The following is a 22,783-nucleotide window of genomic DNA, read 5'->3' as shown; positions in this document are numbered from 1 at the left end:
TGCAAAGGTATGGTCAATTTGCATCTTTCACTTTTATTAGTGTAGATAAGTCACGTATACTAGTATTGGTTATGGCAGTAACAATTAAATTAGTGTTATGTATATGTCCTATAGATAAATACATGACAATTCTTGCTCAGCATTAAGCACCTACTAGTACCAAGAATACAGTATATTTTTAAGAGCCACATTACACAGCCTATGAGACTCATTATATTATACTAGAGGCCCGGTGTACCAAATTCGTGCACGGGTAGGGTCCCTAGGCCTGGCTGGCAATCAGTGCCAATCGGGGCCTTCCAGCTGGTGGCCAGGGTCTTCCTTCCCTGTCTGTCGTCTGGGGCTTTCCTTTATTCCCACCGCCCCCTGGTGGTCAGTGCATGTCATAGCGAACTATTGGTCCCTGATCGAACTCCCGTGGGGACAATTTGCATATTAGGTTTTTATATATATAGATTTGTGTTAAATGACTATATAAATGTAATTTAGCAAAACCCTAAAATATTCCACTTATAACTATTTAACTAATAAATGATCTGTCTATATGAATAAGATATTAATCATTGCCTATGACTATAGAGATAACTTTTAAGATAACCTTCTTCCAAAGCTACAGGACCATAGTAACTACTCAGAGACCTAAATTAATACACTCACAAACACACTATAAAGTTAGAAAACCAATGCAAATAAATGAAACTAGATCACCAACTTAAACCATACAAAAAAAGAAACTCAAAATGGATAAAAGACTTAAACATAAGATGGGAAACCATAAAAATCTTAGAAGAATTCATAGGCAGCAAAGTATCAGACATTATTTTGTAGCAATATCTTTATGATACATCTCTTAGGGCAATAGAAACTAACGAGAAAATAAACAAAGGGAACTACATCAAAATAAAAAGCTTCTGCACAGCAAAAGAAACCATCAACAAAACAACGAGAGCCCACTGCATGGGAGAGCATATTTGCCAGTGTTACATTGGATAAGGGTTTAATCTCCATAATTTATAGAGAATTCATACAACTTAACAAAAGGAATATAACCAATCAAATCAAAAAATGGGCAAAGGACCTAAATAGACCTTTTGAACAAGGACATACAGAAGGCTGAGACATATGAAAACATGCTCAAAGTCACTAATCATCCGAGAGATGCAAATCAAAACAACGAGGTACCACCTCACACCTGTCAGAATGGCTATCATGAAAAAATCAACCAATGACAAGTGCTGGCAAGGATGTGGTAAAAAAGGAACCCCCATACACTGTTGGTGGGAATGTAGACTGGTGCAGCCACTATGGAAAACAGAATGGAGTTTCCTCAAAAAACTGAAAATGAAACTCCCATTTGACCCAATAATTCCACTTCTAGGACTATATCCCAAGAAATCAGAAACACCAACCAGAAAGCTTATATGCACCCCTACCTTCATAGTAGCACAATTTATAATTGCTAAGATTTGGAAACAGCTTAAGTGCCCATCAGCAGATGAATGGATTAAATAACTGTGGTATATCTACAAAATGGAATACTATGCTGCTGTAAAAAAAAAAAAAAGAAGAAGAAGAAGAAGAAAAGGAACTCTTACCATTTGCAACAGCATGGATGGACCTGAAGAGCATTATGCTAAGCGAAATAAGCCAGTCAGAGAAAGCTAAACATCACATGATCTCACTCATTTGTGGAATATATTGAACAACATAAACTGGTGAATGAAAATAGATTCGGAGACATAGAGGCATCAAACAAACCATCAAACCTCAGAGGGAAGGCATGGGGAAACAAGAGATCAACCAAAGGATTTGTATCCATGCATATGATCATGACCAATGGACACAGATAACAGGGAGCTGGGAGCATATGCTGGTGGGCGGAGGCAGGCAGGGAGAGGTCAAGGGGGCAGGGGGGGGGAAACATATGTAAAACTTTCAATAATAAAGAATTTAAAAAAAAAAGAAATATAACTTGCAAAAAAAATTAAGTTGGAAAACCTCTGGTGCAACTAGAACCACTATGTCAGCCTAAAAATGCACTGTATAATACAGTAGCCACTAGCAACATATAACTATTTAAGTTTCTATTTATTAGAGTTAAATAAATTTTAAAGTTCAGTTTCACTAGCCACTTTTCAAATGCTCAAAATCACACATAGCTGGTGACTTACTGTACTGGACAGTGCAGGTACAGGATATTTCTATCCGACAATGTTGGTCTAAAGAATCATTACCAGCCCTAGCCGGTTTGGCTCAGTGTAGAGTGTCAGCCTGTGGACTGAAGGGTCCTGAGTTCGATTTTAGTCAGGACATGCCCAGGCTGCAGGCTCGATCTCCAGTAGGAGGTGTGCAGAAGACAGCAAATCAGTGATTCTCTCTCATCATTGATGTTTCTATCTTTCTCTCCCTCTCCCTGCTTTCTGAAATAAATAAAAAAATTTTAAAAAGAATCATTACCATATTTTGCCTTAGTTAATCAACAAACAAACAATCCAGTTTCATGATTTCCTTTGGCATCTCAACCACTGAAGCATACCAAAATCATCACCATAAAAACTTCTCAAGAGTTACCACTTCAGAATTTTGGTGGTAAGGCGTGGAATTCTATGAACGATTAAATCAGCTGCCATTTGAAGTGACTATCCAGCAAATACACTGAGTGGCCAGATTATTATGACCGGCCAGATTATTATGACCACGCCATCAGTACAATGAAGTGAATTAGTTATGCAAATAATAATAATAATAAAACCTTGAGAGTATTTGCTTAGGAAGTTTTCAATATTCAGTATTTTTGGAAGTGTCAATGAAGTACTGATGGGGTGGTCATAATAATCTGGCTGGTCATAATAATCTGGCCACTCAGTGTATATGCAGTGGGAATCTCAAAGATCCAAAAGATCTCTAGCTTCTGCAGCTCAGAGTTGGCTCCAAAATAGTCAGAACAAGAGAAGACGCTATCTACTTCAGCTACTAACTCAGGTAGAAACTTCATGCCCATGTTTAATACATCTGTTTCTATGGGGGGGGGGGGGGGATTCCAAATAACTGATTTATCAAAGACTTTTTAATTCATTCACTTTGAGACTGCTAATATAAATAATTATAATCCCTACATTATTGTTTTTTGTTTCAGCTTTTACATTTCTAACATAATAAGTTATATCTTAAATAAATGTTCTATTGCCCTGGCCGGTTGCTCAGTGGTTAGAGCGCCAGCCCATAGACTAAAGTGTCGCAGGTTTGATTCCTAGGTAAAGGGCACATATCTTGGCTGCAGGTTCCATCCCCCACCCCAGTTGGGGTGCGTGTGGGAGGCAACCAATCAATGTGTCTCTCTAGTATGGATGTTTCTCTCTGTGTCTCTTCCCCTGCCTTCCACTCTCTCTAAAAATCAATGGGGGAGGGTGATGGAACCCTCAGATGAGGATTAACAAAACAAAAAATTAATAAAAATGTGGGTCTAAATTTCAATTGCTTGAAAAATTTACTTTTATACATTGACAGATGTCACCTGATACAATGTCACTGTGTTAAATAACAAAGGTAATACATTTGATCTAGTACATAGCAAACACTAGAGCATAGGTGTACCATGTACTAGATATAGTCCTATTTACTCTCTGATAAAAGATTAAGCAATTACACAAACCACAACTAGAGTCTGAGCATAAAACAAGAGCAGTAGGCTAGTAGACAGAAGAACAAGTCATAGCCCCAATATTGCCACAACTTTTAGTCAAGTCACCTTACAATTCTGGGTCTAAGCTCTTAGTTCAAATGAATGATCTCTAGGGTTCAATTCAGCTCTATACTTTAGACTTCACTGTAAACTGTTACTTTATTTTTTCCAAATAGTAAACAACTCTATTAATTTTTTTTTTAAAACACCAAACAGATCTGTCAACAGCTTAACATAGTAATAGTAATCACAAGAGAAAAAAGATTTCAACCAATTTCCCACATTTCCAGAACATACTGGCCTGTAGTTGTGTTCCATAAACTGTATTCTTTAAACATTTATTAACCACAAACAGTAAAACTTGCTGAAGAATGAATGTCAGATTCAAGTTCTGGCTCAATCACTTATTAGCTATATGACACTGGGCAAGTTAGTTCATCTCTGTGCCTTGCTTTATTTACTACATATATTTTATATTACAGTCATAATGAAAAATAAATGAGGTAATATACATAAAGCACAAGCTCAGTGCTTGGGACACAAAAATCATTCATTAAATCTTAACCATTTTTAACTCTGAGCTAAATCCCATTTTAAAGAACTCTTAAGAACAGACCACAACTTTGTTACAATGAAATTTATGAGCTGAGCGTTTACAAATCATTTTGTTATATAAGATCTTCATTATAGTCATATTTCTCATGTTGAAATTTTAGCTTTTTTATGCCTTCCGGAATGTGGCTGTGAACTCTATCTTGCCATATTTTCAGCTTTTTAAAAAAGCATTTATTAACTAGTTAAAACACACATAACAAACATAATAGTACACTTACCTACAATTCATCAGCATGGTTAAATTATCTATGTACTACTAGTCTCATAAAATAAAACAAGTATCTAATTCAAAAATACTAACGGAAATGCATAAAAACTATTATCTGGATAAAGTGTTTATACCATTATCATTTTAGAAAACACCCACTTTGATTCTACATACACGCCTATATTTTAATTTCTTAAAAAATCCTTTTTAAAAATGAGTACGTGATAAAGAATACAAAAGTTAATGTGAGGAAGTTCTCCATCTCCTCAAACTCTAAAAATTATTTCATTATTCAATGAAATAATCCAAGAAACCACATTATAAAGTCAATCTTTGTTTTTTTCTGATGATTAAAATGATTCAATTGGGGGTTGCACTCCTATCCGAGAAGCTGACAACACCAAAACCAGATATGATGAACTAAACATAAAAGGAAAAATATGAGAAAAGAAATTAATATAATCATCTCAAATAGTAAAATTTTATATTCAAAATAAGTATCCTATCTAATAAAAGAGAAAAATGGTAATTGGCGTACGACGATACCCTTTTCATTGGCTAATCAGGGCTATATGCAAATTAACTGCCAACTAAGATTGGCAGTTAACTGCCAACAAGATGGCGGTTAATTTGCATATGTAGGCACAATGCAGGGAGGCGAAAGGGAAAGCAGGAAGAAGCCCCTTGCCACTGACATTGATCGGAAACCCAGGGGGGAGCTAAGAGCTGCCCCCCAGCCATGATCAGAGAATCAGGCGCCTTTGCCGCCCTGGCCAGTGATAGCAGGAAGTAGGGGTGGAGCCAGCGATGGGAGCTGGGCACAGTCAAAGCTGGCAGTCCCAGGAGCTAGGGGTCCCTTGCCTGGGCCTAAAGCGCCTAAAGCGGAGCCCACGATCGCGGGGCCGCTGCAGCTGCGGGTCCCCGCTGCCCGGGCCGGACGCCTAGGCCAGAGGCGTTAGGCCTGGGCAGGGGCGGAGCCTGCAACCGCGGGGAGCTGGGGGTCCCCTGCCCAGGCCTGACACCTCTGCCAGAGGCCTCAGGCCTGGTCAAGGGGCCGATCCGGTGATTGGTGATCGGAGAGTGATGAGGGTCAACTCCTCTGGCTGAGGCATCAGGCCTGGGCGGGGGGCTGAGCCGGGGATTGGGGGGATATGATGGTCCCCTTTCCTAGGCCTGAAGCCTGGGTCAGAGGCATCAGGCTTGGGCGGGGGGTGGAGCCAGCGATCAGAGGGAGATGGGGGTCCCCTGCCCAGGCATGATTCCTGGGCCAGAGGCCTCAGGCCTGGGCGGGGGCCAGAGCCAGTGATCGGGGGGAGATGGGGGTCCCCTGTCCAAGCCTGACACCTCTGGCGGAGGCGTCAGGCCTGGGCAAGGGGCCGATCAGGCGATCGGAGGGTGATGGGGGTCTACGCCTCTGGCCGAGGCATCAGGCCTGGGCAAGGGGCCGATCCTGCTATTGGAGGGTGATGGGGGTCAACGCCTGAGGGCTCCCAGTATGTGAGAGGGGGCAGGCTGGGCTGAGGGACACTCCCCTCCCCACACACACACCCAGTGCACGAATTTCGTGCACCGGGCCCCTAGTAGCATATAAAAATAAAATTCAACTAACTCAAATTAGTCTAAGATTAACATGCTAGATGTAAGAAACATTAAACCTTTCACAGTTTTGCTTGTATACTTAGGAGAGTTTTTTTTTAATGGAATGATTTGTATGACACAGTAATTTAAACATTGTTCAGAAAAATGTGATCTGTTACTTGTTTGCTCTCAAATTTCCAAGGAATCAGGCATTAATATCATTTCACTAATATAAAAGCTTTTAAGTTGTTTCATTTTACAAACAATTCTTTCATTTTTGTCACTAGTGGCATATCTATGCAGGTTTATAATTTAGAATTCTAATCCCAAATGAATAGAGCTTTAAGGATTCAAAGTGGGTTCTTAACTGTAAGTAACATTCTAATATTTCCAACTCTAGTTTTGTGATTTCAAGAATTTCCAACTATTTCAAGTAGATACTAGAAAATTAATTTTAATATCCATTATCTTAAAAATACTGCACAACAAAGGAAACCAGCACCAAAATAAGAAGGGAACCCACTGTATGGGAGAACATATTTGCCAAATGATAAGCCTGATAAGGGGTTAATTTCCAAAATATATAGAGTACTCATACAACTCAATGAAAGGAAGACACACAACCCAATTAAAAAAAAATGGGCAGAGCACCTAACAGATTTCCTCAAAGAGGACATACAAATGGCCAAAAGACATGAAAAAAATGCTCACCGTCACTAATTATCAGAAAGATACAAATTAAAATGACAATGAGGTATCACCTCACACCTTCCAGAATGGCTACCATCAACAAATCAACAAACACATGCTGACAAGAATGTGGAGAAAAAAGAACCCTAGTACACTGCTGGTGGGAATGCAGACTGGTAAACCACTATGGAAAACAGTATGGAGTTTCTTCAAAAAATTAAAAATGGAACTGCCTTTTGATCCAGTGATCCCACTTCTAGAAATAGATCCTATGAAGCCAGAAAAACCAATCAGAAAACATGTATACACCTCTACGTTCATAGCAGTGTTATTTACAATAGCTAAGATCGAGAAACAGCCCAAGTAGATGAATGGATTAAAAAACTGGTACATTTACACACTAGAATACTATGCAGCTATAAAAAAAAAAAAAAGAAGGATCTCTTACCCTTTGAGACAGCATGGAGGGACCTGGAGAGTATTACACTAAGTAAAATAAGGCAGTCAGAGAGACAAGTATCACATGATCTCACTTATATGTGGAATCTAATGAACAAAACAAACTGATGAACAAAATAGGTCCAGAGACACTGAAGCATGCAACAGACTGACATATTTCAGAGGGAACGGGGAGAAGTGATAGTTAATCATTGAATTTATATGCACATATGCATAGCCATGCCCAGACAATGGTATGGGAGGAAGGCCTGGGGCTGGGGCTGGGTGGAGGGAGTCAAAGGGGGGGGGGGGGGGGCGGAGGGGGAGTGGAGGGACATCTGTAATACTTTCAACAATAAATATAACTTTACAGAAAAACTCGTTTTATATCAAGTTTTTAAGGCTGGCTATTTATATTTATCACTGATTTTATTATGGGAAGGAATGGTAACAAGATGTGAAAAGCAGAGAATTTTGATGTCTACTTTAGCATTATAGGACAAACCACACAAATAGAAACCTTAAATTGCAAGCATTAAACTCATATATAGTTGAGAGACCCACAACTAAAATTTGATAAAGTTCTGGTCTTTGAATATGAAATTTTATAAATGAATAAACTTACTAAAATTTTTCTTTACAAACATTAAGTAGATCAGTATCTCCTTTTATGCCTGTTATTTTAAAGAATGCTCTAATGTTAGAAAACTAAGTATGTTTTTAGAATAAGTCCAGTTGTTAACCACCACAGGCATAATTCTTGAAAAGGGCACATTCCAACCACACAAAATGCACAATTAGAAACATCAGATCACTAGCAGCTAAAATACTACAGACAAAATACTGAGGGGCATAGAAACTTTAGATGATAGCTCATCAAAGCTCATTCAATTTCTAAAAGAACCTAATTTTTTCTTAAGAAAAATATTCCATTCTGAAAATAGTCACTCCAAGAAAAGGACAGAGACCTAAAAAAGGGAGAATATGGATATACATTGTTTTATTTTTTAAATAAGAAAGAATATGGATATATACAGTTTTGTTTTTTAAATAAGGGAGAATATGAATATCAAGTTTTTTTAAAATAAACCAAAAAATTCAAATGTCAATTTTTAAAAAGATTATACATTCAGTAATCTTAACAGGCAAACAGAAAAGAAGGGTTGGGACTCAGTCTGGAAAAAAGTAGCCTACAAATAATGATCAGAACTAGGATAGAAAAAAATCTAGGTCCTAAAAGAAGTGCCCTAGCTGGCTATTTCCAAGAAAAAGGTTCAATTCTCCTGTCCGTCACCCTGACTTAGAGAAAAAACTTCATTTTCTGAAGGTAGGTACTCAAAAAATTACCACTTTAATTCTCTGAAATTAGAAATTCAGATTAATTCCTTAAAGCTGAAGGGGATCAGAATAGACCACCCCAAAATATGTCACTATGGCATGAAGACTGTTTTGATCTGAAGGCAATTAAAAAAACAGAAAACACAGAAAGAGATCTCTGCCATTCCCCTATCAAAGAAGGACAGAATTTTCCTGTTGGGAAGGTTTTCCCCTTCCCCTCTCCCATGCCAGAAAGAAAAACTGCCATTATCACTGGAAAAAGAAAGTCAGCACCAAGATGGATCTACACAAACAAATCTCACTAAAAAGCTCTTATCTTCCATGAGTTTCCCTTAAATGTTTACCTTCCTTTAAATTACCACTTCTTACAAAACCAAACCCCTTTTCCTTTGTCCTGACACTTCTCCACAAAATTATCATCCTTTGTTAAAATGGTACATATAAGCCTCAGTGTCTACATTTACTTCTTTGTGTCATTTTTTTTCTATGAAGACCTCCATGAACGTAAAATTAAAATACTGGCATTAAATAAAATTTGTATACCTTTTCTTCTGTTAATTTGCAGGTCCTAGGCACTTAACCTAAGGATAAAGGAAAGGGTTTTTTTTCCTCCACTAAAGGCAAAACAATCCTCCAAATTAGTGAGCTCCATCAGATTTTCTAAAAACAATTAGAAAAAATATAAACAATTAAGGCTTTAAAAATAACACAATCACTTTCTGTCTAATATAAAGCACAATTCTCAATGCTGCATAGAATGTGAAAAAGTCCCTACCTCAAGAAACTAGTAGGATTATGATAAATACATACAAAATAGAGCATGACAGAGTAATAATAAAACTATTCAGTGCTATAACAAAGATTCTTGACAAGGTGTTGAGGGGACCACAGAAATATGAAATGTGCAAAATAAATTTTGTGCATACTTGTACATTTTCAGGGAGCATCATAGTCTCATGAGGGTCTATGAACCAAAAAGGCTAAGAATCTCTATTATAGAAGGTTAAAAAAAAAATCACGTCAAGCTGGGGAATTTGGATATGCTCCACATAGAAGAAACATACACATTAATCCTTACAAGAAAGATGTTTTCTCAGTGGTTTTTTTTCCAGTAAAAATGTTCATTAAAAATGATTCAATCATACAAAAGTATATGCAGTAAAAAGTATGAATCCTTGCCCACTGACATCACTGCCTCCTGAAATGAGAAACAACTGTTTGAACTTTTCTCAAGACTGAGACTGGTTTAATGACAGACGTTTATCAGCCCAACTTCTGGAATGTGAAACTTTCAGGGAAGATTCAAAGAGTAGAACTTGGGGGTTCAGAATGAGGTACCCCAAGATCAGTCTCTGTGATATGCAGATTGTTCTGAGCTAAAGACAATTTAGCTGCAGGCTCAAGAGAAACTTATGGCCCTCCCTTTAACTACCTAGAACAGCGATTCTCAACCTGTGGGTCGCAACCCCTTTGGGAGTCGAACAACCCTTTCACAGGGGGCCTAAGACCATCAGAAAACACATATATAATTACACATTGTTTTTGTGATTAATCACTATGCTTTAATTATGTTCAATTTGTAACAATGAAATTGGGGGTCACAACATGAGGAACTGTATTTTAACCCTTTGCGGTGGTATTAAATTTGGACATGGGTGTCGTACTGGTCGGAATTAATTTCCATTGAAAGAGCAGTGATACATAACATGCGAGATTATGAAGGATAAACAAGATTTATTAATTCTTTTTTGGAACTACGTCACTACTAGTAGAATCACTACAAAAGTTATCACTTTCTACGTCAGAGTCAGTATTCAAGGTGCCAAAATAAAACTCTTCATCGTTACTTTCAGATTCGCAGTACAGTTCTTTCGGTAACTTTCTTTTTGCCATTTTGGAGTATTATTTTGAAATATCTTAACAAGCGAGAATGCCTAATTACAGTTAAACGTAAATTGTAAAGCTTTATTTGAAATTCTGTGAAGTATCTCCGAAGCTTGTCGATTTCTTCACTCTCAAAAGGCGACTGACTCGCCACTGTGTTTAGCATGGCGAGTGTGCAACAACCGCGTTTGTTTATATTGAGTTTCCATATCTCCGATTTGTCCGGGCAATGTTTTGGTTCGTGACAAGGTCGCTTAGACACTTAAGAGCTTTCAGAGAAATTATGAACTGATACATGAATGAATAGAGTTAAGATTCGTACGGTTCCTTGCTGTGGTGGCTGAGAGCAGACATACGACCAGAACGGTAAAAAAGCTTTGGTGGCTGAGAGTAGACAAGCGACTGCAAAGGGTTAAAGGGTCGCAGCATTAGGAAGGTTGAGAACTGCTGACCTAGAAGAACTTGAATTAAGGGCCTTGCCCATAAGAGATTATCGGAGATAACTTCTTTTGCAGGGCAAACTTCCATTTACTAAATGTCTTTTCTTCTTATCATCATGCAATGACCCAACCCGTTGAAGCCCCCAAGATGCATTATTACCTCATCTCTAACTCAGGAAGTCTTAGGTACTTCAATTCCCCTTTCTATGCATTTTCAACCTCTCCTGCATGTGGGTCTCTGACTCTCTCATGTATGTGGGGTTCCCATACATATGTATGTATAAAATTTGGTTATATTCTCTCAATAAACATTTAAAAGTATAAATCCTTATTTCTTCCCCTGCCCTAGTCCTAATCCTGCTCATCAGAGTTTTGGTGTGTGATGCAATGGATAAGTAATTGAAGATACAGTTTGAATTATAGTTTAGGGATAAAAAGGGCATTCCAATACATTATATGCCTTAACAAAGAGCAATATTCACAGCAATGATTTAGACAAAGACCAAACTGTGTGCACATTAAATTTACAGATGAGTAAATAGTATAGTGCATGGTAGATAACAAGGCTTTCAAAAAATGTCAACGAGCTAGAATGGTAAAACCTAAAATTTTATATTTGCTCAAAAAACAAAATTTACAGGAGAAACCAAGATGGCGGCATAGTTAAACACCAGAAATTGCTGCCTCGCAATTTCAAAAAAACCACTTCAAAACTACAACTGAAAGACAAAACGGACATCATCCAGAACCACAGGAAGGCTGGCTGCATGGAAATTCTACAACTAGAAGGAAAGAGAAAAGCACACTGAGACTCAGGAGGTGCGGAAGTAAAGTGCAGAGGTACAGAGGCGCGTGCTCAGAAAGGGCTGGCAACAGAGGACGCCGGAGTCTTTTTCAATCAGGAGGGAGTCACAAGTTCCAGTATTATATGAAATGCTGAAAGGTATCCTTTAAGAAGAGGAAGAAGAAGAAAAAGGTAAAGATACACATTATGAACAACAAATACGCATCTATCAGCAAGTGAATCTAAGAATTAAGTGAATAAATAATCTGATGAACAGAATGAACTGGTGATTATAATAGAATCAGGGACATAGAAAGGGAATGGACTATTCTTCGGGGGGGAGGGGAGGAAGGGGTGTGGCGGATGCAAGGAGAGAATGGATAAAAATCGTGCACCTATGGATAAGGACAGTGGGTAGGGAGTGAGGGAGGAGGGTGGGGTGGGAACTGGGAGGAGGGGAGTTATGGGGGGGGGGAAAGAGGAACAAATGTAATAACCTGAACAATAAAGATTTAATTTAAAAAAAAAGGAAAAAAAAAAGACTTTACCTCCAAGTATCAGAGAAAGGAAAAAATAAATAAATAAAAACACAAAGAAGCAAAATCAACATCATTCCAAAAATCACATATTGTTTATCATGGTGTACTAAACCAGAAAAACAGAATGTTCACAATGAAAACAATTGAAATAAAAAATATTTTCAGTTTAATCCAGTTCACCAAAAGGCCTAAATATTATATCCTGATCCTACAGTGTTCCATTCATTCTTTACTATGGAAAATCTCTAAAGGTAAAGTTTGGAAAGAAGGGAAGAAAAATATTTTAAAAAAAATTTGGAACTTCAAAAAATAATTTTCTAAGTACTACCGGCATTCATTCAAGATGTAGTACAAAAGGCTGACAAACCTATCGTGATAATAGGAGGAGAGGCAGACAGGTTTAATGTGTGTGTTGGAAAGGGTGGACCTCTAGATCTCATTGTCCAAATTAATCATTCACCTTCAGTATACTATCAGAGTCCATAGGAACAAGTTTAGGGTATTTTTCTCTTTTCTTTTAGTTTTTCATTTTCTTTCTAGAGCAGTTATAGTTGTAAAAATTGACATTTTTTTACCTTTAATGTTACCCTGAGATCTTCAAAGAGCAAAGGGAAATTTATTACTTTTAAATAAAATAAAACTCATTTTATCTCATGATTACTATGAGTCTACAGAATCCTTTTATAAATCTAAGATATATTATGGGATCTTAGTGATTTCAGTTTTCCTACACCTTGAAATATTTCGTTAATTCTATCATCTTAGATTTCACCATTGCACATCAATTATTAACAAGTACTAGGGGCCCGGTGCACGAAATTCGTGCACCGGGTGTGTGTGTGGGGGGGGGGGTGTCCCTCAGCCCAGCCTGCCCCCTCTCACATACTGGTAGCCCTCAGGCGTTGACCCCCATCACCCTCCAATCGCAGGATCGGCTCCTTGCCCAGGCCTGACGCCTCTGACCCAGGCATCAGGCCTGGGCAGGGGATCCCCAGCCCCTCGCCCAGGCCTGATGCCTCGGCCAGAGGAGTTGACCCTCATCACCCTCCGATCACCAATCACCGGATCGGCCCCTTGACCAGGCCTGAGGCCTCCGGCAGAGGTGTCAAGCCTGGGCAGGGGACCCCCAGCTCCCCGCGGTTGCAGGCTCCGCCCCTGCCCAGGCCTGATGCCTCTGGCCTAGGCGTCCTGCCCGGGCAGCGGGGGGCGCCGCGATCGCACGGGCTCCGCCCCTGCCCCTGCAGGACGCCTCTGGCTGAGGTATCGGCCTGGGCAGCGGGGACCCGCAGCTGCAGCGGCCCCGCGATCGTGGGCTCCGCTTTAGGCCCAGGCAAGGGACCCCTAGCTCCTGGGACTGCCAGCTTCGACCGTGCCCAGCTCCCATCGCTGGCTCCACCCCTACTTCCTGCTATCACTGGCCAGGGCGGCAAAGGCGCCTGATTCTCCGATCATGGCTGGGGGGCAGGGCAAAGGCGGCCCCAGGGCCGCCTTTGCCCTGCCCCCCAGCTCTTAGCTCCCCCCTGGGTTTCCGATCACTGTCAGTGTCAGGGGGCTTCTTCCTGCTTTCCCTTTCGCCTCCCTGCATTGTGCCTACATATGCAAATTAACCGCCATCTTGTTGGCAGTTAACTGCCAATCTTAGTTGGCAGTTAATTTGCATATAGCCCTGATTAGCCAATGAAAAGGGTAGCGCCGTACGCCAATTACCATTTTTCTCTTTTATTAGTGTAGATGCTTTTAAAAAATAAAACTAAAGTAATAATAGGATAATCCAAGGATGAAATAAATCATCATTAATACATTATACTTCATTTTATTTTCTTTTTTGTCAGCTTATTGTTTTGCTTATTGTATCACCTTTCAAAAATATGAAAGGCATAGAAGACTGAAGACATCATCTGTGTGGTCTGTGTTGGGAGGAAAAACTTTACTTCTACCCTTTTAGATTGCAGTAGCTGGGGATCTTCAACTTGAACGAACAAAGGACAGAAAAAGCACACAATTTTTATTAATGTTTACATACCTCAGAGTTCACTCAAGTGGGGTAAAACTCAAAGAAGCAGTTCAGCCGTGGGCAAACTACTGCCCGCGGGCCGGATCCGGCCCATTTGAAATGAATAAAACTAAAAAAAAAAAAAAAAAAAAAAAAAAAAAAAAAAAGACCGTACCCTTTTATGTAATGATGTTTACTTTGAATTTATATTAGTTCACTCCATCCATGCTTTTGTTCCGGCACTCCAGTCCAGTTTAAGAACCCATTGTGGAGAGAACCAAGATGGCGGCATAGGTTAACGCCGGAGTTTGCTGCTTTGAACAACTACTTCAAAAGTGAAACTAAAACACGGAACGGACATCACCCAGAACCACAGGAACGCTGGCTGAGTGGAAGTCCTACAACTAGGAGGAAAGAGAAACGCATACGGACACTCAGAGGAGGCGCAGTGCTGAAGTCAAATTCTGAGGTGCGGAGTGCGCGGAGCGGGCTGGCGGCGGAGGGCGCGGTTGTTGTTTTCAATCGGGAGGGAGTCGCAGACACTGAGCTCCAGATACAGGCGAGTCTTTAGGGACCCAGGCTCAAACGGGAGAAGCGGGACTGTCTGGCTTCGGTCAGAGCGAGTGCAGCTTTCTCTCCGAGCTTTGCAGCTGGTGCTGGGACTCAGAGAGGCAGAGCCCCTGGGGACAGGACTGAGAGCCGCCATAACTGCTCTCTCCGGCCCACCCTGTTGATCCTGTGCGACCTGCCCCGCCCAAGCCCTGCACAGAGGCATTTGCCGGATAGCCTCAGGCAAAGGCTAGATTAGCACCTCCCTAGAGGACAGAAGTTCTCTCACTGCTGACACAGCTGATTCTCATAGCCACTTGGCCTGGAGGTCAAACCCTCCCTGGAATTAGCTACAACAATCAAGATTTATCTATAAGACTGCGAACAAAGACCACTAGGGGGTGCACCAAAGAAGCATAACAAAATGCGGAGACAAAGAAACAGGACAAAATTGTCAATGGAAGAAATAGAGTTCAGAACCACACTTTTAAGGTCTCTCAAGAACTGTTTAGAAGCTGCCGATAAACTTAATGAGATCTACACGAAAACTAATAAGACCCTCGATCTTATATTGGGGAACCAACTAGAAATTAAGCACACACGGACTGAAATAACGAATATTATACAGACGCCCGACAGCAGACCAGAGGAGCGCAAGAATCAAGTCAATGATTTGAATTGCGAGGAAGCAAAAAACATCCAACGGGAAAAGCAAATTGAAAAAAGAATCCAAAAATGCGAGGATAGTGTAAGGAGCCTCTGGGACAGCTTCAAGCGTACCAACATCAGAATTATAGGGGTGCCAGAAGATGAGAGAGAGCAAGATATTGAAAACCTATTTGAAGAAATAATGACAGAAAACTTCCCCCACCTGGTGAAAGAAATGGACTTACAGGTCCAAGAAGCGCGGAGAACCCCAAACAAAAGGAATCCAAAGAGGACCACACCAAGACACATCATAATTAAAATGCCAAGAGCAAAAGATAAAGAGAGAATCTTAAAAACAGCAAGAGAAAGAAAGTCAGTTACCTACAAGGGAATACCCATACGACTGTCAGCTGATTTCTCAACAGAAACTTTGCAGGCCAGAAGGGAGTGGCAAGAAATATTCAAAGTGATGAATACCAAGAACCTACAACCAAGATTACTTTATCCAGCAAAGCTATCATTCAGAATTGAAGGTCAGATAAAGAGCTTCACAGATAAGGAAAAGCTAAAGGAGTTCATCACCACCAAACCAGGATTATATGAAATGCTGAAAGGTATCCTTTAAGAAGAGGAAGAGGAAGAAAAAGGTAAAGATACAAATTATGAACAACAAATATGCATCTATCAACAAGTGAATCTAAGAATCAAGTGAATAAATAATCTGATGAACAGAATGAACTGTTGATTATAATAGAATCAGGGACATAGAAAGGGAATGGACTGACTATTCTTGGGGGGGAAAGGGGTGTGGGAGATGTGGGAAGAGACTGGACAAAAATCGTGCACCTATGGATGAGGACAGTGGGTGGGGAGTGAGGGCGGAGGGTGGGGCGGGAACTGGGAGGAGGGGAGTTATGGGGGGAAAAAAAAAGGAACAAATGTAATAATCTGAACAATAAAGATTTAATTTAAAAAAAAAAAAAAAAAAAAAAGAACCCATTGTGGCCCTCGAGTCAAAAAGTTTGCCCACTCCTGAGTTAGGCTCAGGGGCTTATATACCATTTTAAAGGAAAGAGGATTTGAGCTTTGAGAGACAAATCACAGGGAAGTTCTAACTAGGAAATATATAAAAAATAATGAACTATAATGAAAGATAAGGGTTATTTTAGGTCTGTTTATGCAAACTCATCTCAGTATCAACTCTGCATCTCAGATGGTATGAGTTTCTCTTTCCTTCCTGGTATGGGGAAAAGGGTATGACACAAAAGGAAATTTATGCTCTACTTTAGGCAGACAATGGGAGGGCAAAAAACTCTTTATCTGTTGATTCTCAACTGCCTTCTGTTCAAACTAATCTTTATGTCAAAGTGGCACATAACTGGATGGCATATCCTGATCCTCTTCATATGCTTTTAGTTTTCAATGAATACAGTTATAAACTCAGAACTTTTCATTTCCTACCCATAATAGGACAAAAGAAAATTGACAAAGGAGACATTTCACAATTATCAGATGAACCTGAAGACCAAGGAAAAGATGGATAGCAAGCACTTCAGACTCTAATGACAAGAGAAATTTGGGAAATGTCACAGTCTTCAGATAAGATATCCAAAACAAATTTTCTCCAACTCAACAATCAATGAGTGAACAATATGCTTCTAAAAACTAAAAGTAACTTCTCATCAACTGTCACATGTGAACCTGGAACATATTTATCTTGTAAATACTGATTTGAGATATCAAATACTTCCCTAATAAGTTCTAGCTTATCATTTCTTTTGGGTCTTCATTTTGCATGTACATCATCAATGCAATATTTGAATGTTTTGAAACCTTTGATGATTCATAATTTTATTGAAGAGGGGGTAGGCATCTTCTTAGATTCATAACTGCAAGATATTTTCAGTTTTAGATTTGTAGACACCAATTAGAATAATCAATCCAATGAATAAAAAAATTTGTGTCGCCCTAACCTGTTTGGCTCAGTGGATAGAGCGTCGGCCTGTGGACTCAAGGGTCCCAGGTTCGATTCCGGTCAAGGGCATGTACCTTGGTTGTGGGCACATCCCCAGCGGGGAGTGTGCAGGAGGCAGCTGATCGGTGTTTCTCTCTCATCGATGTTTCTAACTCTCTATCCCTCTCCCTTCCTCTCTGTAAAAAAACAATAAAATATATTTAAAAAAAAAAATTTGTGTCATGTTTCCTTCTAGTCACCATTGTATACATCTGTGTTCAACACTTGTTCACTTCTGAACTATATCAAGTTGAATTTTAGAACACACACAAAGGATGAATAGTCATATGCCCTTTTAGCAAAAGAGCACGGTTTGCATTCTATTTCTTTTTTTAATATATTTTATTGATTTTTTACAGCGAGGAAAGGAGAAGGATAGAGAGTTAGAAACATCAATGAGAGAGAAACATCGATCAGCTGCCTCCTGCACACTCCCCACTGCGGATGTGCCCGCAACCAAGGTACATGCCCTTGACCGGAATCAAACCTGGGACCCTTGAGTCCACAGGCTGATGCTCTATCCACTGAGCCAAACTGGTCAGGGCACGGTCTGCATTCTTATAAAAATATTGCATAATGTATAATGTGAAATACACTGGATGACTTAAGTAATCCCGCCAAAATATTAAGCCTGATCTATTCAAAAAATACAGGCAATTGAGGGTACAATGTAAACCCAAAGAGAAGGAAACTGTCAATAAAATACAGAATGTGGGTTATGTGACTAGATCACTGGCCTAGTCTCTTCAAAAGGTCGATGCCATCATACACACAAACACACATACACAAAGACGGAACAACGCTAAATTAAATGAAATTAACAAATAAATGTAATGCATGATTGGATATTGATAAACGACTAAAAAGGCTATTTGGGGAACAACAGGGAAGATGTGAATACTACAAACATATTGTAGATTGTAGGAATTAACTTTAAGTGATTGTGGTATTGTGGTTATATAGAAAATTGTCCTAACCTTATGATATACATACTGACACACATACCATCCACTTCAGTGTGAATTGTCATATCTGCAATGGACTTGAGAATGTTCACCAAAGAGAATGTGAAATGGGCCCAGTGGGCGCAGTGGTGGTTGAGCTTCCACCAAGGAGCCCATTAGATTCCTGGTCAGGGCACATGCCCAGGTTGTGGGCTCGATCCCCAGTAGGGGGCGTGCAGGAGACAGCTGATCAGTGATGTTCCTCTCTCATCCATGTTTCTATCTATCCCTCTCCCTTCCTCTCTCTCTCTCTCTCTCTCTCTAAGAATCTCTAAATATATGTTCATTTTTTAAAAAGACTGAAATGGGTAGATAAAGCAAATGTGGCAACATGGTAATAACTATTAAAACTTTGGGGTAGGTATGTGTTCAAATGTGCTATCTTCAACTTTTCAAAGTTTGGGGAAAAATACGGTAACACAAAAAATAAAAAAAAAATAGTTGCAAGGTTCAGAAATGAATTCTTAAACTGTAAAACAAGAGGCAAGTGAGTACTATCTAAATTTTTAGGTGAGCCTCCTTGCCTCTTCTCCTCACTACTCACACTCTCTTAAAAAATGAAACATAATATACTGAATTGAACACTGGAATCAGAGGTTCTGGAATTGGCTCTACACTTCCCAGCCATGAGCTCATTAAAGAACTCTTCCCCTGGCCGGTGTGGCTCAGTGCATAGAGCACCCGCCTGCGGACTGAACCGGGGTTTGATTCCCGTCAAGGGCACATGCAGGAGACAGCCAAACAATGATTCTCTCTCATCATTGATGTTTCTGTCTCTCTCTCTCTACCTCTTCCTTCCTCTCTGAAATCAATAAAAATATATTAAATTTAAAACAAAAAACAAAAACCTCTCCCGGAGGCTCTTTCCTCACCATGGTTTCGGGGTAGGTCTCAATGACAGATACAAATGATAGATACTTTGTATGGGTATTTGCACCGATGTTTTAAAACATCCAAAGCACTTAATTTCCTAAGCGAACCTGGGCCTTCGCAGGCGCGGCAAGTGTCTGCTGAAAGACGGCCCGAGTTGGCACCGGAACCCCCAGATGCAGGACGCCTGACCACTGCCCAGGGGCGGCTTTTGTACTTTAAAACTCTCCTTTCAGTTTTCTGTGTCGTGGCACTAAAAGACGTCAAATTCTTAAGACACAAACCAAACCTGAAAGCCATAAATAAACTAAAAACAAATTAGAATTTAAAAAAAAAAAAACAACACCTAAATCTTCGCAACACAATGAGAACCCGCGAAGGAAGGTGCCTGCAGACGCGGGTTCCCTCGGACGCGCCTCCTCTCTAGCAGATTCCGCTTAAACGCGTTTGAACTCGGGACCACGGGGGAGGCGCCCCTCGCGTCGCCAGAGCCGGAGGAACCCTCAGAGTGGGATCCTCCGTTCCGCCTCACGAGGTGAAGCCTGAAGCTATGTCGGAAATTGTGTCTCCAAGTCCGCGCTGTCCCTCTGGGCCTTTCCTGGAGACAATGAGACGGGGCGGCCGCGGCGGGGCAGGGAAGTCCCCGGGGCCAGGGCAGGGCGTGCGCGGCCCGAGCCGGCCACCTGGGCGGGACCCTGGGCCCGGCTCTCCGACGCCCGCGAGTTCGAAACCGCCCGTGGTCCCTGCCGACGACGGGGAGGCTCCGGGGAGACTCGGGGGAAGGCTGCTGTGAGAGGAGCGGGGTCTCCGCCACACATCGGCACAAAGTGCGCGGAGACGATGGGAGTTGGCTCGAGAGAGAAAAGCCACCACCAGGCTGGGGGCGCCCGGGCGCACGGCCTCGGGAAGGGAGGAAGGGAGGCGGCGGCGGCGGCCTACGCGGCCCCGGCCTGCGCCCCGAGCGGCCGCCGCGCCGCGCCGGGATGCCTCCCACGCCAGGGCCGGCGCAAGATGGCGGGCCGCCGGCCGCCGCGCAGCCAGTCCCCGTCCCCGCTCCCTGGGTGCTCTGGGCGACCCGCGCCGGCCTCGACACCCCCAGCCCGGCGCCCCCGGAATGAGGCGGCGCCGGCCGCGCGGGAGGGCCTCTGCCTGCCGCAGCGCGGGGCGGGCGGGGGCGGGGGGCGCTTACCGTGAGCGGAGCGGATCGGCCTGACTGGGGCCCTGAGGAGGAGGAGAAAGAGGAGGAGGAAAAGGAGGAGCTCGAACAACTACCCGGCCGCGACCGCGGCGGCGCCCATTGCGGAGCAGGCAGCCGAGCCGCGGGGAGGGGGCCGAGGGGTTCGCGAGGAGCCCGCGCGCTGCCTCATGGGTAGGCTCCGGGTCGGCCCTGGGCGAGTCCGGGCTCCTGGTCTTCCCCGCGACCGGGAGGCGGGCTGGCATGTGCGCCGCCTCGCAGGCCCTCGAAGGCCGGCCGCCCAGCCACGCGCCCGCGGGGGGCGAGGCCCTGCCCGCCGGTCTGCTCCCCCACCCGCCGGGGCAGCCATCCCGCGGTCGGGACTGCGAGGAATCCGAAGGCGTGGAGACGAGCGTGGCGGGGCCTCCTCCGTGGCCCAGCTGGTTCCCCGCAGGCTTGGAAGGAGGTCGAGGGAGAGGGGCACCGCTGCAGAGCAGCACCGAGCTAAGGCGCGAAGACAGCACCAGAGGAGAAAAAGAAGTGAAGTCAGGTTCGTTTCCTAACTGGCCAGTGTTACTAAATTTGTTTCAGACACGCAGTTTTGCTGGTGTCTCCTTTAAATTGCTAACTCTGCCGAATGGATGCCCGTCATAACGAGAGGAAAAAAAGTTAAGATACGTGCATTTTTGCAAGAACACTTGCCAAGAAACGGCTCGCACACATACTTGGTAGACGTTGCAGGCTGACCTGTAAGGAACGTTTCCTCTCCCGGTTGTCTTCACAGTATCAATGGTCCAGCTCTCGGGAGTGACCTGGATTTGAAATCTGGCCTCTTGTTAGATCCCGAACACATACACACGATCGCTGCACACAATAATATTCCATCAACTGAATACTACTATTCTTGCTCCCTATTTGAATTAGTTTCTTCTTCCTCATTATGGCTGCTCCAGGCTCTTCTCTGCTGTTTATGGTGATAGTTGCTTCCTTACTGATTACCATTCCCAGATCCTTCTTCCCAAAAGGTGACTCGCATCACCGCTGGAGGCCTGGTATGGCCACAAATAACCAGGGCCTCTTTTCCCAACTGGGCCAAGGATATTCTACCCAGCTGCCCCTTCTGGCTCACCTTGAAAATAAGCTTTATAGGAAAAGACACAAAATAATGAAAAATAACAAACATGGAAAGCTAAACGGTCCAAAACCTTGGCACAATTTTAAGTCATTATATTTCAAATATCCCTAGTATTTGAAATATAGTGACTTAGCAAAGCATGTTAAAGTATGGAAGTGAACTTAAGATTTCACTCTGTATTCTAGAGCCTGGTCCTCAATTTGAAGAGACAGAAACTTCAGGTTGTTAGCCCTGTTAACGTAAAAATATACAAACCTGTACAGAATTTTTGTGAGTATATTTGAGCCAACTGTCAACAATTGCCGGGAAGCAGAATCTCAACGGATTGGGATTGTGCTCCAGAGAATGGTGGTTTATCTTCTATTTTTATACATTGCAATCAAAGGAGGAGATGTAGGTGGGTTACATGAAATCCATTGGTGATAGATTAGAGAGGCGGGAGAAAGCAAAGTGGGGAACCCTCTGGGATTGGATAACGAGTAAAATGATAGACACATACTTCTTTTACTTAGGTGGGTACAGGATAGTTAACAGGCAATAATTAACATGATAGCAATAACAAGGAATTTATGGTCTGTCATGACACCCAAGGCATTTGGTTATGGCCTGAGGGATCCGGAGAAAGGGAAGTTACAAGTTACCCTGACATTTCAAGGATATGTTACTGTAGATGCAAAAAGACAGACTCCGTTAAAGTAAAGATTGACCTTGTCAGGGAAGATAGCAGCCTAGGAAGTAACTACCCACCATAACTGCTTTTAGTTAAAGTTTAATTTCCGACCATCTTTGTGGTTACTTTAGGTCTGAGTTTGCAAGGCTGCCATGCAGGCCTTCAGTGCACTTGTCAGGTTAGCATGTGGCCCCTCAGAGCTAATTTAAATCCAGAAGGATGATTCATGCCAACCAAACTTACTAGAGACTGATAAATAAAACAAAACCCCAATTTATTCCTTTTTCTTTCATGAAAAACATAACTGCCATGAAGACCAGAAAACTCTGATCAACACATTGACACTCAAAAGGAACATTTACATGAGAATCCAAAATACAAAGGATGTCTGATGACTATGAAATCAACACACAGGAAGTAATTTGGATGATTTGACTTCTCTATCCTTAAAGTTCCTCCCTTGGCTTCCAGAACATTCGTCTCTTGGTTCTCTTGACTTACTGTCTACAACCTTCCCATCATTTTTTTAA

The 22,783-nt window shown here is 41.9% G+C and overlaps 1 protein-coding gene across 6 annotated transcripts in view; it reads right to left on the bottom strand.

Annotated features, from left to right (window-relative positions):
* Positions 1 to 20,601, bottom strand: part of ZNF280D (zinc finger protein 280D) — a 136,838-nt gene extending 116,237 nt beyond the window's left edge. The window contains exons 1-3 of one of the 6 annotated variants that reach the window (XM_059700066.1): positions 20,464 to 20,577; positions 9,093 to 9,209; positions 4,516 to 4,925 (exon numbers count right to left, since the gene is read on the bottom strand). The gene's annotated coding sequence lies outside the window, so the exon portion shown is untranslated. Of the gene's footprint in view, positions 1 to 4,515; positions 4,926 to 7,221; positions 7,320 to 9,092; positions 9,210 to 20,463 lie in introns of those variants that run through there. The other 5 variants (XM_059700093.1, XM_059700084.1, XM_059700074.1 and 2 more) reach the window with 5 other exon arrangements.
* Positions 20,602 to 22,783: the final 2,182 nt, after the last annotated feature.

Source organism: Myotis daubentonii, chromosome 1 (genome assembly GCF_963259705.1).
Source record: "Myotis daubentonii chromosome 1, mMyoDau2.1, whole genome shotgun sequence".
Taxonomy (NCBI): domain Eukaryota; kingdom Metazoa; phylum Chordata; class Mammalia; order Chiroptera; family Vespertilionidae; genus Myotis; species Myotis daubentonii.
Note: the sequence above shows the minus strand (reverse complement) of the source record. Positions and strands in the feature narration are given on the sequence as shown.